Source organism: Anabrus simplex, chromosome 10 (genome assembly GCF_040414725.1).
Source record: "Anabrus simplex isolate iqAnaSimp1 chromosome 10, ASM4041472v1, whole genome shotgun sequence".
NCBI classification, from domain to species: Eukaryota; Metazoa; Arthropoda; class Insecta; order Orthoptera; family Tettigoniidae; genus Anabrus; species Anabrus simplex.
Window position 1 is genome coordinate 113658955 of NC_090274.1, and position 13946 is coordinate 113672900.

Here is a 13946-nt window from a genome sequence, read left to right on the forward strand (position 1 = left end):
ATTGTCGTGGGGAGTTTCAGGGTTGGTGCAATAATACTGTACATCAAAATATGCTATACTAGTCTATATGAAAGGAAAGTATTCCTCTCCAGTGATCTCCCTAGGAATTTTCATCAGCCGGGTGGCAGGAATGAGTAGCCGGGCAGGGAATTCTACGTAAAAAATGAATTTGATAAAATCTCAAGTTATCCCCTTCAGGGCATTGATAATGATATAAGCCAGGTAAACATTAACTGCAAAATTGAACTATTTTAGTGTTATTATCACAAACAAGACATAAGAGTATTCTGAACTAGTGTTCTACTCTACTGCTTGTTCGTAATCATGTCAATTCGGGGCTTACCACTTGGTTGCTGTGGAGTGCCGCACATGTTTGTAACGTCATGCGGAATCGAGTGATCGTATGTGATTCCTCGCTAATCCACACACCGCTCGAGCACAACACTACACGATAGTCAAGCTAAACGTTTAAACTCCCGTGTAATTTATGCGATTTTGCTGACAATAGCGAAGTTTATTAAATAAGCCGTTTTAAACTATTTTACAGTATTTACGTTTTAATTTGGAGCATCCAACAACTCAAATATGTATTAATATTATGTAACTAGCATCTGTCTAGATTGTTAGCTGGGTGGTCTGTAAAAACTACAGGGCGGTGTGCCCATTAAAAGATACTAGGGAGAACATTGCTTTCATTTTAAGAGGATGGTTCATTTGTTCATACAAAGGAAGGCACGGTAAAATATTTTATGTAACTAGGGAGAGGCAATGTTAAAATTCCCACCTTTTTTTTGTTTTTGTTTTTTGTTCATAAATTGTTTCCTTTTTTGCCCCGGTATCACAACCACTTCCATATTTTCCTCGTTCGTGGAAAAGTTCTCTCAGTCTGACAACACTGGGGTAACTGCAGTGCAGAAACCTGATGATTATGTTGTACAAAGCTCCTGAGCAATCACCAACCTGGGAATATTTTTCATGTTGACCCATTACAGAATTAACAGCTGTTAAATTTTAAAATAAATGATTATTTACTTAAGACTTATTTTGCTTAAAAGACTGCAAAACCTTTGTGACATTAAACCCCTTTGTGTGAAATAAAATCCTTACAGTAGGTCTTTGTCGAGGGGTTCTTGACGCTGCATTTTCTTAGCAGTTTTAAGTGAATGGAAATGCTGGTGTGTGTGCGTGTGTATTTTTTTTGTGAAGTAATATCAAATACAGTAGAGACAATACGCGACACTCAGCGAGATATCGAGGGACAGCTATTAGAGCTCTCTCTAGCGGATTGACCTGAGAACTACTGATTCTGTCATAAGAGCACGTGTATTTGTGTGTGAAGTTTTTGGTGTTATTTATGTGTTTTCAGTGAGTTGACATAATTAAATAGTAGCGTGTGTCATTGCTTGATATCTCCTCTCAACATGAGGGGAAAGGTATGTGCTGTGTTTGGCTGCAGTAACTATGAAGTAGAGAAGAATGCGCGGTCTTTCTTCCGTTTACCTCGTGACAAGAAAATGTAAGTAATATTGTGTTTGCATATATATTCTTCCAATGACAAAGATATTTTTATAGTACTTCATAATCTTCTGACCTGCTCGACCCATATTTTAACTGGCTTAAAATATAATATGCATATTTTATTGTATAGTGCAGCAGTTAACCTTCGATACCGATGTGTTGTTGTAGGTGTGATCTGTGGGTTTGATTTAATTCAGGAAAACACATATGCATATGAGTGTGGCTGGTTGTGTTCCAAGTTATCCCATTTAGAATGCCGTAATGCGTTGTCAAGCACTGAAGAAAATATGGGTGATTTAAGAAGTGTACATATTTTGTTGAAACAATATGATGATGCAAATTTGCTTTACCCTAATGTAATGGCATTATGGCAAGTAGGTCTATTGCTTATAGGGAAAGTTTGAATGTTTTTGAGGCTAAATTTATAGATTTTCTTTCTGTTAGTAGGCTTCAAGTTAAAAGGAAAATTGTCCAGCTCTTAAATGTAAATTCATTGAATCGTGTTTGTAAGGAATGTGTCGATATTTGTGTTGACATGTGTTTTAATATGAAGATACAATGCTTTTAAATAAGAAAAAAGAAAAATCTAGCCGTGAACGTTCAGGCAGGAATTCTAAAGCTAAACAACTAATGCATAAATTAAAGATCAAGCCCTTTCACAGCAGTCCATTTCACATCTCGATTATATGTCTAATTTAGTCTTTAAATAATAACCTGTTAAATAATTCTTCATTCATTTATCCAGAATTGCTTTAACAACTTTGAAGTTAATATCTTAGTAACACTTTCTTTCTAGACTTAATTTATTTATCCATTTCCGTATATATATTTCCACTGATATTTGAATTTAGCGCGAATTTTCAGGTCAAGGCACTAGGAGCGCCACTTGCGACTTGTCTCCCATTTTAGCAAGGCTAAATCCGGAAGTGTCGCATATTGTCTCTACTGTATTTGGTAATATTAACCTTGGATGGTGAACAATTCACATTACTTGACAATTCTTTTTTAAACTGCTATTGTTGGTACAGATGGAATCAGTCAAACCTCACTCATTGTTATCTTATAGTTGAAGGAAGAGGTGTGTTGAATAATGGCTTGGCTGGAAGATTGGTTCCCTGTGTAAGTCTATTAGCTTTTGAAGAATGTCCTGTCACCAATGGATTTTCTGCAGTGTTGTCAGTTTAGTGGCTTTTGCACCAAGTCTTGTGGATATATTTTTTAATATAGTGTCTAGTTGGAGTTCTAGTGGATTTTTTTACCTGGTAACTGGTGGAAATGAAATGGCTGACATACAATTGCTAAGCATCGTATTATCAAAGACAAAGTTCAGGAATACAAATTATGCACTTCATACAATGTATAGTTTTTCAAAAGAGTCACGAGAACAACTGCAGCAGTGATTTTCTGATGACACTAAGTGCTAAGAAACTTTTGTATCTTTTGCTCTCCTGAACTCCCTGAGTTGTAACATTATTGGCATCACTTCGTGAATCTATCATTTGAATGTAGAAATTATTTAACAGCTGTTAAATTTTAAAATTTAACCTGTGGCTTTATTGTGAAGTAACTCCAATACAAAATTCATATCTCTAGACAACAGAAATATACAAATAACATTAATAAAGTACAGATGTATTAGGGAACAGAGTCTTGTTTCTCGTATTCCTGCTGTCCAGTATAGGGCTGGTAAATTGCCTTGTTTTTGTTTTGTTGGGTTGAGTCCTATGTGCTGAAGTAGGTCTTTCGAGTCCATTACTGATCCAGTAATTTCACAGATGGTACAATTTTCCATCGGATATATTTTGATTTTAGCTAGATGTGCAGCTAAGCAGTCGTGTTCTGTTTCCAATCTGAAGGTTACCATTGCTTTTTTCGTCGGCTTGCTTTTATTTTTATCCCGTAGGTCATTTTAGAAATTATTCCTACCATTAATAACCAACGACAAAACCTGACACTTGTGAAATACTAGTGAATCTAGATCTTCGATGTGATTGATGTCCTGAATCATTATGTTGGTAGCAGGAGAAATTAAATCAAATTAGCAGACATGCTGTATTGAGACTTGTATGAGTAATTTCATGGCCAGTTGAAAAAATGTAGGGGAAGGAGGTTCAAATTGATCAATCATTTTAGCAGTCTGAGCCATTATTTTTCGGGAAATTCAGTATTGTCACAAGTTCACTTCTTGAGGAAAAGAGATCCCCCTGTGGGTGGGGGCAGTAGAATAACACCCACGGTATCCCCTGCCTGTCGTAAGAGGCGATTAAAAGGGGCCCCAGGGGCTCTGAACTTTTGAGCGTGGTTTGGCGACCACGGGGCCCTTAGCTGAGCCTGGCATTGCTTCCACTTACTTGTCCCAGGCTCCTCACTTTCATCTATCCTATCCGACCTCCCTTGGTCAACTCTTGTTCTTTTCCGACCCCGATGCTATTAGGTTTGCGAGGGCTAGGGAGTCTTTCATTTTCACGCCCTTCGTGGCCCTTGTCTTCCTTTGGCCGATATCTTCATTTTTCGAAGTGTCGGACCCCTTCCATATTTTCCCTCTGATTAGTGTTAGATAGAGGATGGTTGCCTAGTTGTACTTCCTCTTAAAACAATAATCACCACCAATCACCACCTGAGGAAAAGAGATAACCATATTGTGCCATGGCCATCATCTGCCATATCCTCTGTGAAATTCTTGTGAATTTTAAGTAAATTTTAGTAGACATTGGATTTGTTATTGGACACACAGGTTTTTAGGATACTTCAGAGAACTATGTAGGGGAGTGATTGTCATCCCCATGTTTTTCTAAAAATTGACTGCAGAATGTAGAAGAACTGTGAAGAATTAATTTTCTGTACTGTTGTTAAAGTTGACCATAATTGGTGCTGTGTGTTTCTGTATTGACTTGTATAACATCCGTCAAACTCTGTCTTATTAGTTAAAGATCCTAACCTACGATTGTATAATCTCGTAAGAAGCTATTTTAAATAGTTTTTTTTTTTTGTGAGATTAATTTTATTTTCTATGTGCGAGAAGTCAAAATAAGATTTCCGCATAACAAAATGGATCAATTAATGATTATTTGTTGTACTTTTAAGGACCAAATGAGTAACAATTCACAAGTGTTTAAGTTAAAGTAGCTGGGGATTGTATTGTGACCACAATGGAAATCTTCACATTCATAAGAATACCACAGAAACAACAAATATAGTCTGATGGTACTCACAGCTAGTACTTTGTCATGTTTCCTTTCATTTTTAAAACATTATATGCAGGGTGTCGTTGAAAAAAAAGTTCCAATAAGAAAGAAACTAAGGGAAAAAGTCTTGTAAACATCGATTCACAACTAAGTATTTATTTATTTTTCACCTAGTCGATACAATGATTGCCTAAGGCAATTTAATGGTTAAAAGTGGTACATGTTTCATATATTATCAACATCTTCAGCCACATGTAGCCTTCATTGTATTGACTGGGTGGAAAATAAATAAATAAATACTTAGTTGTGAATCTATTGAAGTGCGATACAGACCATGAAGCTGATTTTATGTAATTGTAAACATTGGTCGCAAACCCAATATCTTGTGGGTTGAAATGAAAATCCACAGCCTATTTCCAGTTATTTGACCGGGTCAGGAATGGCATGAATGAAGCCCCAATCTAGCTGCGGGATAGGAATTGTGCCGGCTGTCGAAGCCTGTTGCATCCCTCTGCGGCAATGATTTATGACTGACAAATGAAATGAAATGATATTGGAGAGTGTTGCTGGAATGAAAGATGACGGGGAAAACCGGAGTACGCAGAGAAAAACCTGTCCCGCCTTCGCTTTGTTCAGCACGAATCTCACATGGTGTGGCTGCGATTTGAAGCCCGAAACCCAGGGTGAGAGGCCGGCGCGCTGCCGCCTGAGCCACGGAGGCTTCGATCTTGTGTGAGTTATGGTCCGCTATCATTACCGTCCGTGATCACCGTGACTTTGATCTGTTCTTCACAACGTGCTTGATGTGACCACCATCCATTGCATTGCAGCCTTCCACCTTGAGTACTGCAGTGTCGCAACAAAACATGCACTATTTGAGCACTACCGTACACCTGACAAAACTAACCTACGTGGCTGAGAGAGGAATATGGTCTGTAGTACGCAGTGGAATACTGTACGTGTTTCGTTCTTGTTTGAAACACACACGATGTATTAATTTTCTACGTACAGTGGTTTTTCATTTGGTTTGCGACAAAGTGCTTGGAGTGATGTAGATGTTGATTCCCATAGGGAACCTAAAATATTTGTCCCGAATGAGTAAATTTATAATACCAATATAATGGTCCGTTATTGGACATTATAAATTTTCCAGCTAACTCATTCTTGGTTGCCTGCGTTTCGCCCTCGTGTGCTAAGTTAGGCTCATCAGTTGGGACTTAGCACACCACCCAAGACGCAAGGCTAGTGCATACCGTGGAGGCCACTGCATAGGCTATTTGAAGCCACCAGCAGTGCCATTGCACTATGAGAGCTATGTCTCATTTCCAAAAATAGATGCCTGCCTGGCCATCAAATGATGTAGATGTTGATTCCCATAGGGAACCTAAAATATTTGTCCCGAATGAGTAAATTTATAATACCAATATAATGGTCCGTTATTGGACATTATAAATTTTCCAGCTAACTCATTCTTGGTTGCCTGCGTTTCGCCCTCGTGTGCTAAGTTAGGCTCATCAGTTGGGACTTAGCACACCATCCAAGACGCAAGGCTAGTGCATACTAGCTTACTAACTTAGCACACGAGGGCGAAACGCAGGCAACCAAGAATGAGTTAGCTGGAAAATTTATAATGTCCAATAACGGACCATTATATTGGTATTATAAAGTGCTTGGAGTGCGAGTTATGGCCCTCCAACATAATTAGACCGTAACACAACATGCTAGTAGGTCTATAACCAGTGTTTCAGTCTTTTGTTGCATACAAATTTTGGAACATCGTGATCACCGACGGTAGAAATTAGGTTTGCGACCAATGTTTATAGGACCCTTTTTCTTTTGTTTGTTGTTCAGCAATTGAATCTTCCAGGCAGCTGCTTCCATTCATTATGGCATTTCTTAGGAGGAAATATAGCCCTCCCTTGCTAAATGCACTCCACAATGTCCGGATATTTTAACATTCTTACCTTGGATCTTACCACAAGAAATTCAGTGGCCTGGCTTGTTGTTTGACCAGCCTGAAAATGCTTATGTTAGAAAACTTTATCTTCCACCAATTTCTTTGGTGTCTGGTGACGTTATGTCCTGGAGAAACTTGGAAGTTACTTCTTCATGGCCTCATTGAGAAGCAATTTCTTGGCAGCACACTGAGCTGGAATTTCCAAATCTTTCTGGAGCTGATTGACATATTCTGGAGCAGGTGTAGCTACTTACTTTTTAATTCTGAATCTGCAACCCATGGATTGACGATAATTTAATGTTTTCATAGACTTCCTTTCTGCACAGTTTTCTTTTTCGCACCTGAGGCTACTTTTCTAAGGGTATTGAGCCAACCTCTTTCTCGCGAGCTCTGGGTTTAATTCCTGGCCAGGTCAGGGATTTTTACCCTGGATGTGAGAGCTGGTTAGGGTGCCACTCAGCTTACGTGAGAATAGTGAGGTAGCAGCCTTGGTCTAGGAAGCCAAGGGTAGTGGCCGCAGGGATTCATTGCACTCGTCCCACGTCATCTCATACCGTCTTACTAATAAAAAGTCCTTATACAGTTGTTTAACACTTGTATAGTTATACAGTGAATAAACCCTGTATAAGCGTTTTATATTTTTCTTACTAATAAACTTAGTATACGCATTGTATTACTATACAGCACGTATACACTCATTCCAAGGCGTAGGAATCTCTTCCTGCAGTTCACTGGCGTTTTTCACACGCTCACCGCCTTTATGATCGCTTCTGCTGGTTATCTACGAGCAAAACTTTCCGGAAAGTCGCGCAGTAGCACGGCGTATCGAAAAGGCAGTGGCAACACATAGTGAGACGGCTGGAAATTGGCTTATACTCATATCAACATTTCTTCAGCTTGCTTGTGTAATGAACACCAAAAAATAAATGGAAAAGCTTAAGAAAAGATCAATAGTTCCTAACTGGGATAGTAGGTACGGAAAACGTAAGCAATTGTAATTGAATCGGCGAGTTGAAAAGTGTACACATTCCAGAATCCTTACTTTTTAGGAGAAAAGAAAACCTGTTTTGTAGCTACTGTAAAAGAAAGCTTTGAACAAAAAAGTTTCTATTAAGCATTTATACATCATACTTCTGCGTATTCAACTACAAAGTATGGAAATCATATTACGTACGGTTTTCAAGTTATACCATTTTTTATGTCGAGGAATATGTTCCTTTTTAGGGTACTCAAATATGTTAAAGATCCTTGTAGTGGCAGATAATGTATAATAAACTTGCAATTTCAAAAGTCTATTAAGCAGTAACACATTATTACACAAAAATACGCCCAACCATCATTTCTTTTATCGTTAATCATTGTCATTCCGTGAGACAGCTAGAAATGGGCTTATATTGATATCAACATTTCTTCAGCTTGCTTGTGTAATGAACGCCAAAAACGAAATGTAAAAGCTGAAGAAAAGATCAAAAGCTCCTATCTGTGATAGTACGGAAAACGTAAGCAACTGTAATTGAATCGGCGAGTTGAAAAGAGTACGGTACACATTCCAAAATCCTTACTTTTCAGGAGAAAGGAAAAACTGTTTTGTAGCTTAAAAGAACGGTTTGATCAAAAAGTTTCTATTAGGCATTTATACATCATATTTCTGCGTATTCAACTACAAAGTATGGAAATCATATTACGTACAGTTTTCAAGTTATACCATTTTTTATGTCGAGGAATATGTCCCTTTTTAGGGTACTCAAATTTGATACAGATCTTTGTACAGGCAGATAATGTATAATAAACTCGCAATTTCAAAAGTCTATTAAGCAGTAACACATTATTAAATACACAAAACTACGCCCAACCATCATTTCTTTTATAGTCATTCATTGTCATTCCGTCTCTTTGAAGTGTTTTACTTTACGAAGATGTCTAGCCTCCATAACCTCTGAATGATGTATGTCCTCTGTTTAAAATACCGTGAAGATCAACAATGTTATCGTCCATTCTTTCAATGTGTGTTCAATGTTAAATGGATAAGTCGAATATTTTACCACGATTATATTACTGTAGACAATAAATACCACAAAAATAAACTGCTCGCTCGATTCTTTTTCCGCTACTCGCTGCTATACAGCGCTTATGCAAGGGTCCTGGTCTGTATAAGCAATTCAATGAATAACTATAACAGATGTATACACAGGAGGCTTATACGCGGTTTATTAGTAACGAATTTCACATAAACGGTGTATAAACCTTGTATAAAAGTTATACACCGTTTATTAGTAAGACGGTTAATATATATCCTCAATGGTCACACTGGCTAAAACGACCAGCTGGCGATATTTCATCAGTGGAATAAAAGGATATCTGTAGGCCAAATATTTTAACACATGAATAATATGACGCTATGTCTTGAAGATCTTTCGGGACTGTTAAAGTATGATTGAGTATGAGAGTCAAAGCACGAAATAAACACCAAGAAGTACAGTGCAGCGCATCTAATGCAGAGCACCACCTTGCGCTCGCCAGCCTGCACTAACAATATCGCCGAGCTGTGCAGTCTACTGTTGCCGTTTCAACATAAACCACATGTGGCGGCAAGTAACATAGTGCACACTTCTCAATTGTATCGTTTATTTGTTTTCTATTCACAATATTTCCTTTCCAGAAATCTGATAAATCTAACAAGTCGTTCTTGTCCAGTTCTGCCTACAATTCGCAACATGTCATACGTTTACGAGAAACACTCATTATTTGCAAAGGCGATGGTTTATCACTTGAAACCGAAAACAACAATCAAAATAATTATCCACTTGGAAAGGAGATACTGTAAATAAACAAACGATGAAACTGAGAAGAGTGCACTAGGTTACTTGCCGCCTCATGTCACATGATTATTATTATTAATATTATTAATCTTTAGCCCTTATAGGACCAGCTGAAGAACTGTGTGTATCAAATACCAAGGATGATGCCATGGTGTGTGCATTACAAATCATATTTGTAAATAAGTTTTTCTAAGTGTGGAAAACAACTGGAAACATTTTAAAACATTACTGGGTCAGTTTCAGTGTGATATATTGTGGGATTGTATTGGTGTTATTCAGAGGTTCTGGCTTTGTATCTACAAAATGTAGGGAAATAATGTGTGTTTACTGCTGTGCTGGTTCTTTTAAGACCAGATAAAGTTGACAATAATAATATTTTGTTAATTTCAATCCGAACTCCACTAAAATTTGTGATAACATGGAAAATGAAGTATGAAACGTAAATAACACATTTGCGATACATAATTTTTTCTTAGTTTAGAAGCTACAGATATTTCATTTCAACATTTAAAAATAATTTTTAGTGTACAATATAATGTTTATTTTAAAATTTTGTTCAAACTGCCTCTGTTTGCATCTCATAAGAAAAGGGGTTGTTTTCTCAAGATTTTGAGAAAAGAATCGTGAAGAAACCTTTATTACAGACAAAGTTATAGGTTTCTGAAAGGAGATGTGAAAAATATGCCTCGAACGACTCGGTCTTTTTCGCCATACCACATGCTAAACAGCTGGTCTTCTTAGGCGCGCCCACCTTGAATATGCCCAGTCCTAAAAGGGTTAAGGAATGAGCAGGGTAGCGGAGATGGTGGTATACAATTTCAGATCACTAGACTGCGTGCCAAAAGCCTGGATTCAATCCCAAACCTCTCCGCAGTGCTCGTGTGGAGTGAGGGCATGGTGATTTGTTTGTCGGATGGGGAGGTAAAGCCCTTTTGGGGCTATTTGACAGGAGTAGCCTATGTGCCGGCACCAGTTTCACCCTCTCCCTTCCTACTATCTTGTCACGTCATTCATTTCATCTCATTAACTCCTCTGATTAGGTTGACGTCGGGAAGGACATCTCGTCATAAAAACTCACTGCAAAGATTCATCTGACTTCATACCCGACCCCATAAAGGACCGGGCCAAAGTTTGGGCGTACAGGGATATTTAACATGCAATTTTCCTCCATTTCTCTGTTTCATCATGTCACTGTATCATGCTTTTAAGCATTAATAGCACATTTTACTATACCTAATAATTTGACAAGACATAAAACTCCATAATTTGTTAGATTAATATACAACTGAAAGAATGCTAATTTTTTTCGAACGGTCCTCTTGGTGTGGAAGGTTCCTTGCAGTGGGTTGTTACCATGTGGGAGGTAAGTCGGAGGGGCTTTAACTAGACACAGCTCGGGATAAAATCAAGACTGTATTTCAAGACTGATCAATTATTGTAGACCTACATCACTGCGAGCATTATCTTGTAAGCTTTTGGGCTTGCCGTGTCAAGAAAACAAGGTGAAACTCTTCCTCGTGAATAGTGGATATTTTCTTCTGAAGACACGGAACAAAGTTCTCTGCAAAACGTAGAGAGTATCACCTTGTTTTCTTGACACGACATAAGCCCATATCATGTCTACTAGTACGTGCTGTGAAAGCATCAATGTTAAAGCTTAAACTTAATATTTAAAAGGCAATCAACAAAATAAATTCAAACAATGTCATTAAATCTTATTAACGTATTTGTTTGCCTAATGACCTTATAATCAGTAATTTCCTTTTTTTTTCTTCTCTATGATGAGGCCTGCTAGGGACCACATGTCAATTTCAATTCATCCTCCCTTGTTTCCTCTTCCCTTCTTTCCAACATTCCAGCATCATTACACTGCTTTATTCTTCTCCCCTCAGTCCAATTTGAACTGGGTTTCCTTTTCATTCTTCCTTGGAATCATTCCAAAAACTTTCTTTTCAAAAATGTCTCTTTCTCTACTTTCCTCTTGCATTATTTTCTTTCTTTTTAAATCTTTCTTGACCTCTTTTATCCAGCTCATTCTTGACTTTTTCTCCCAAAGATACTTGAATATCTGTTTTGTCAATCTATCATCATCCATTCTATGGATGTCCAATATTTTCTATGTTCTGGTATATTTCCTTATTACTTCGTTATTTCTATTGTTGTTTTGTTTTCAATTGGACCTAAGATTTTTCTCGTGATTCTTCTTTCTTGTACTCCCTGGTTATCTGAACAATAATTCAAGACTAGACATTCTGCTTTTGCCACTGTATTCTAGTGCCTTATTTTAAGATTCTTAGATAAGTACTTGTTGTAAAAGTTCTTAATGATGTCATATGATGTTTCCATCTTGTGTAACCTTTCTTCTACAGCAGATTTTTCTCATTTCCTGTTTGTTTGATAGCAAATGTTTCTAAGTATGTGCATACTGTAGTAGAGAATAGAAATTTTTATGATGATATTTTCAATTGAAAATAGTAACTATATACTGAATATTTAGTAATTTCATGAAGCATTACACGGTTCACCTTATTCACCTGTTATGACTTGCAATGTTTCCAATCCGCATAAATGTATTTCTTGTAAGACATCTTTACACATTGTTGCTAAATGTGTCGATAACCCCAAACAATCGTCCATCATAATAGCCTACAGTTCCTTGTATGTACATTTTGTCAACTTGAAGACTCGCGACTTTTTTTGCTCTCAGAAAGTTGAACAACATGCTTAAAGACGTGTATTCCCATTTTGTGAAGAAGGAGATACTTATAACTATCGATAGACCACACTTCGTTCCTTTTTTTCCTGAAATATTGGACCAGACTAATTACATAAAAATCTCATAATTCTCAGCGTCCCCCGACAACAATTTCAAGTCTTGTTAAGAAACATCAATTTTGGATGCAATAGATCTTCTGTAATTGATATTATCCAATAAAACATAACTAGCACAATAAATCTGAGAGAGACCAAAGCTGACTCCCTTCTTTAACTAATTCATTTCTACAGATTATCAAGTTATAGTATTATAGACATGATATGGCTTTTTGGGTTTATGCCATGTCAAGAAAACAAGGTGGAACTCTTTACGTTTCGCAGAAAACTTTGCTCCGTGTCTTCAGAAGAAAATCTCAACCGTTCACGCGGAAGACTTCTACAATAATGAAGGTTTTAATTTAAGAATGCTTCACCGTTGGATATGTAGTGGTATGCTCATTCGTCACCAGGTGGCTCGCTGTATGCTGGTACGGCGCTGGTATTCCAAGCAGGAGCTGATGACAACATAAGCTCCAATTAAGATGTTCTATCACACTGTGTGTCTGAGAGAGAGACGTAACCGAGAGGACATCAGATGAGTCAGGGACGAGTGTGGTAGAAAGAAATAGAAACTAATAAAATAAAATGCAGTGAAAGACACCAGGATAGGATAGAACAGAACTGAAGAATGGAAAGAAAGTGTGTGGAGAAAACCAGAAGATGGTAATGGTGTGGGAGGGGGGGGGTGTAACCTGTGTACACACGTTATGAATGTATGACAACACATAACACATAACTTGGAATGAACCACCTGGTGATGAGGAATGTACGAATTTGGAAAACACCGAAACAAAATAACAATAGAGAATGGACAGGGAAGAGAACTATCTGCATAAATCCTTAATGACTGGCAACCACGTATTACTTAATTGATAACCAGTGTCCCTGTTGAAATTACTAACATTTTTTACACATTTCCGCAGCGTCCCATAGAATACTAGACCTGTAGTGATTAGTGTGGGTAAGAGCTCGAACATGTTGGAACACAGCATCATGACTCGATGATGTACCAATCCATTGGGACTCGCATCAAGGGACACCAAAGAAATATCCATCTCAACCAGCCAAACAAGTCAGCAATAGCTGAACACTCCTAATGTCCGGTCATGATGTCGTGTTCCAAGATGTTCGAGCTCTCGCCCACACCAAACACTACAGGTCTAGGATTGTACGGGAAGCTATGGAAATATTACATGTTATGAGTCTCATTATGATAGCCGTATTGGAGTACAGAATGTAAAAAGTTTCAAACAAATTTATTAAAAACCACCATTCCAATACTTTACAGTCTTTAAGTTTAAGATACAAATGTTACATAGATGGTAAAATGGGACATGTTTTGCTTAAGCTTTGTAAGCATCTTCAGCCACACTTAATCTAAAGCTAAATCAGGGCCCCGAACTGGGTTCCTCATTAACGTATAATACATGCTTTTATACAAGATAAAACAGTCATAAAAATCTAGTCTGTGAAGAAAGCGATGCTTAAATGTAACTAAAATTCAATAATAAACTTGTCATAGTATTATATGTACATGGAATGAATACTAGTGTTTGTGTAAAAAAAGTACAAGTTGATTATTTGTAGAACGAGACATAGTCATAATGATGTAACATTCAGTTGGATTGTACAAAATTAGTTGATATTAATAAA

The 13946-nt window shown here is 37.4% G+C and overlaps 1 protein-coding gene across 5 annotated transcripts in view; it reads left to right on the forward strand.

The window, feature by feature from the left end:
• Positions 1 to 13946, forward strand: part of stau (double-stranded RNA-binding protein Staufen) — a 252712-nt gene that overhangs the window by 14095 nt on the left and 224671 nt on the right. The window lies entirely within an intron of this gene.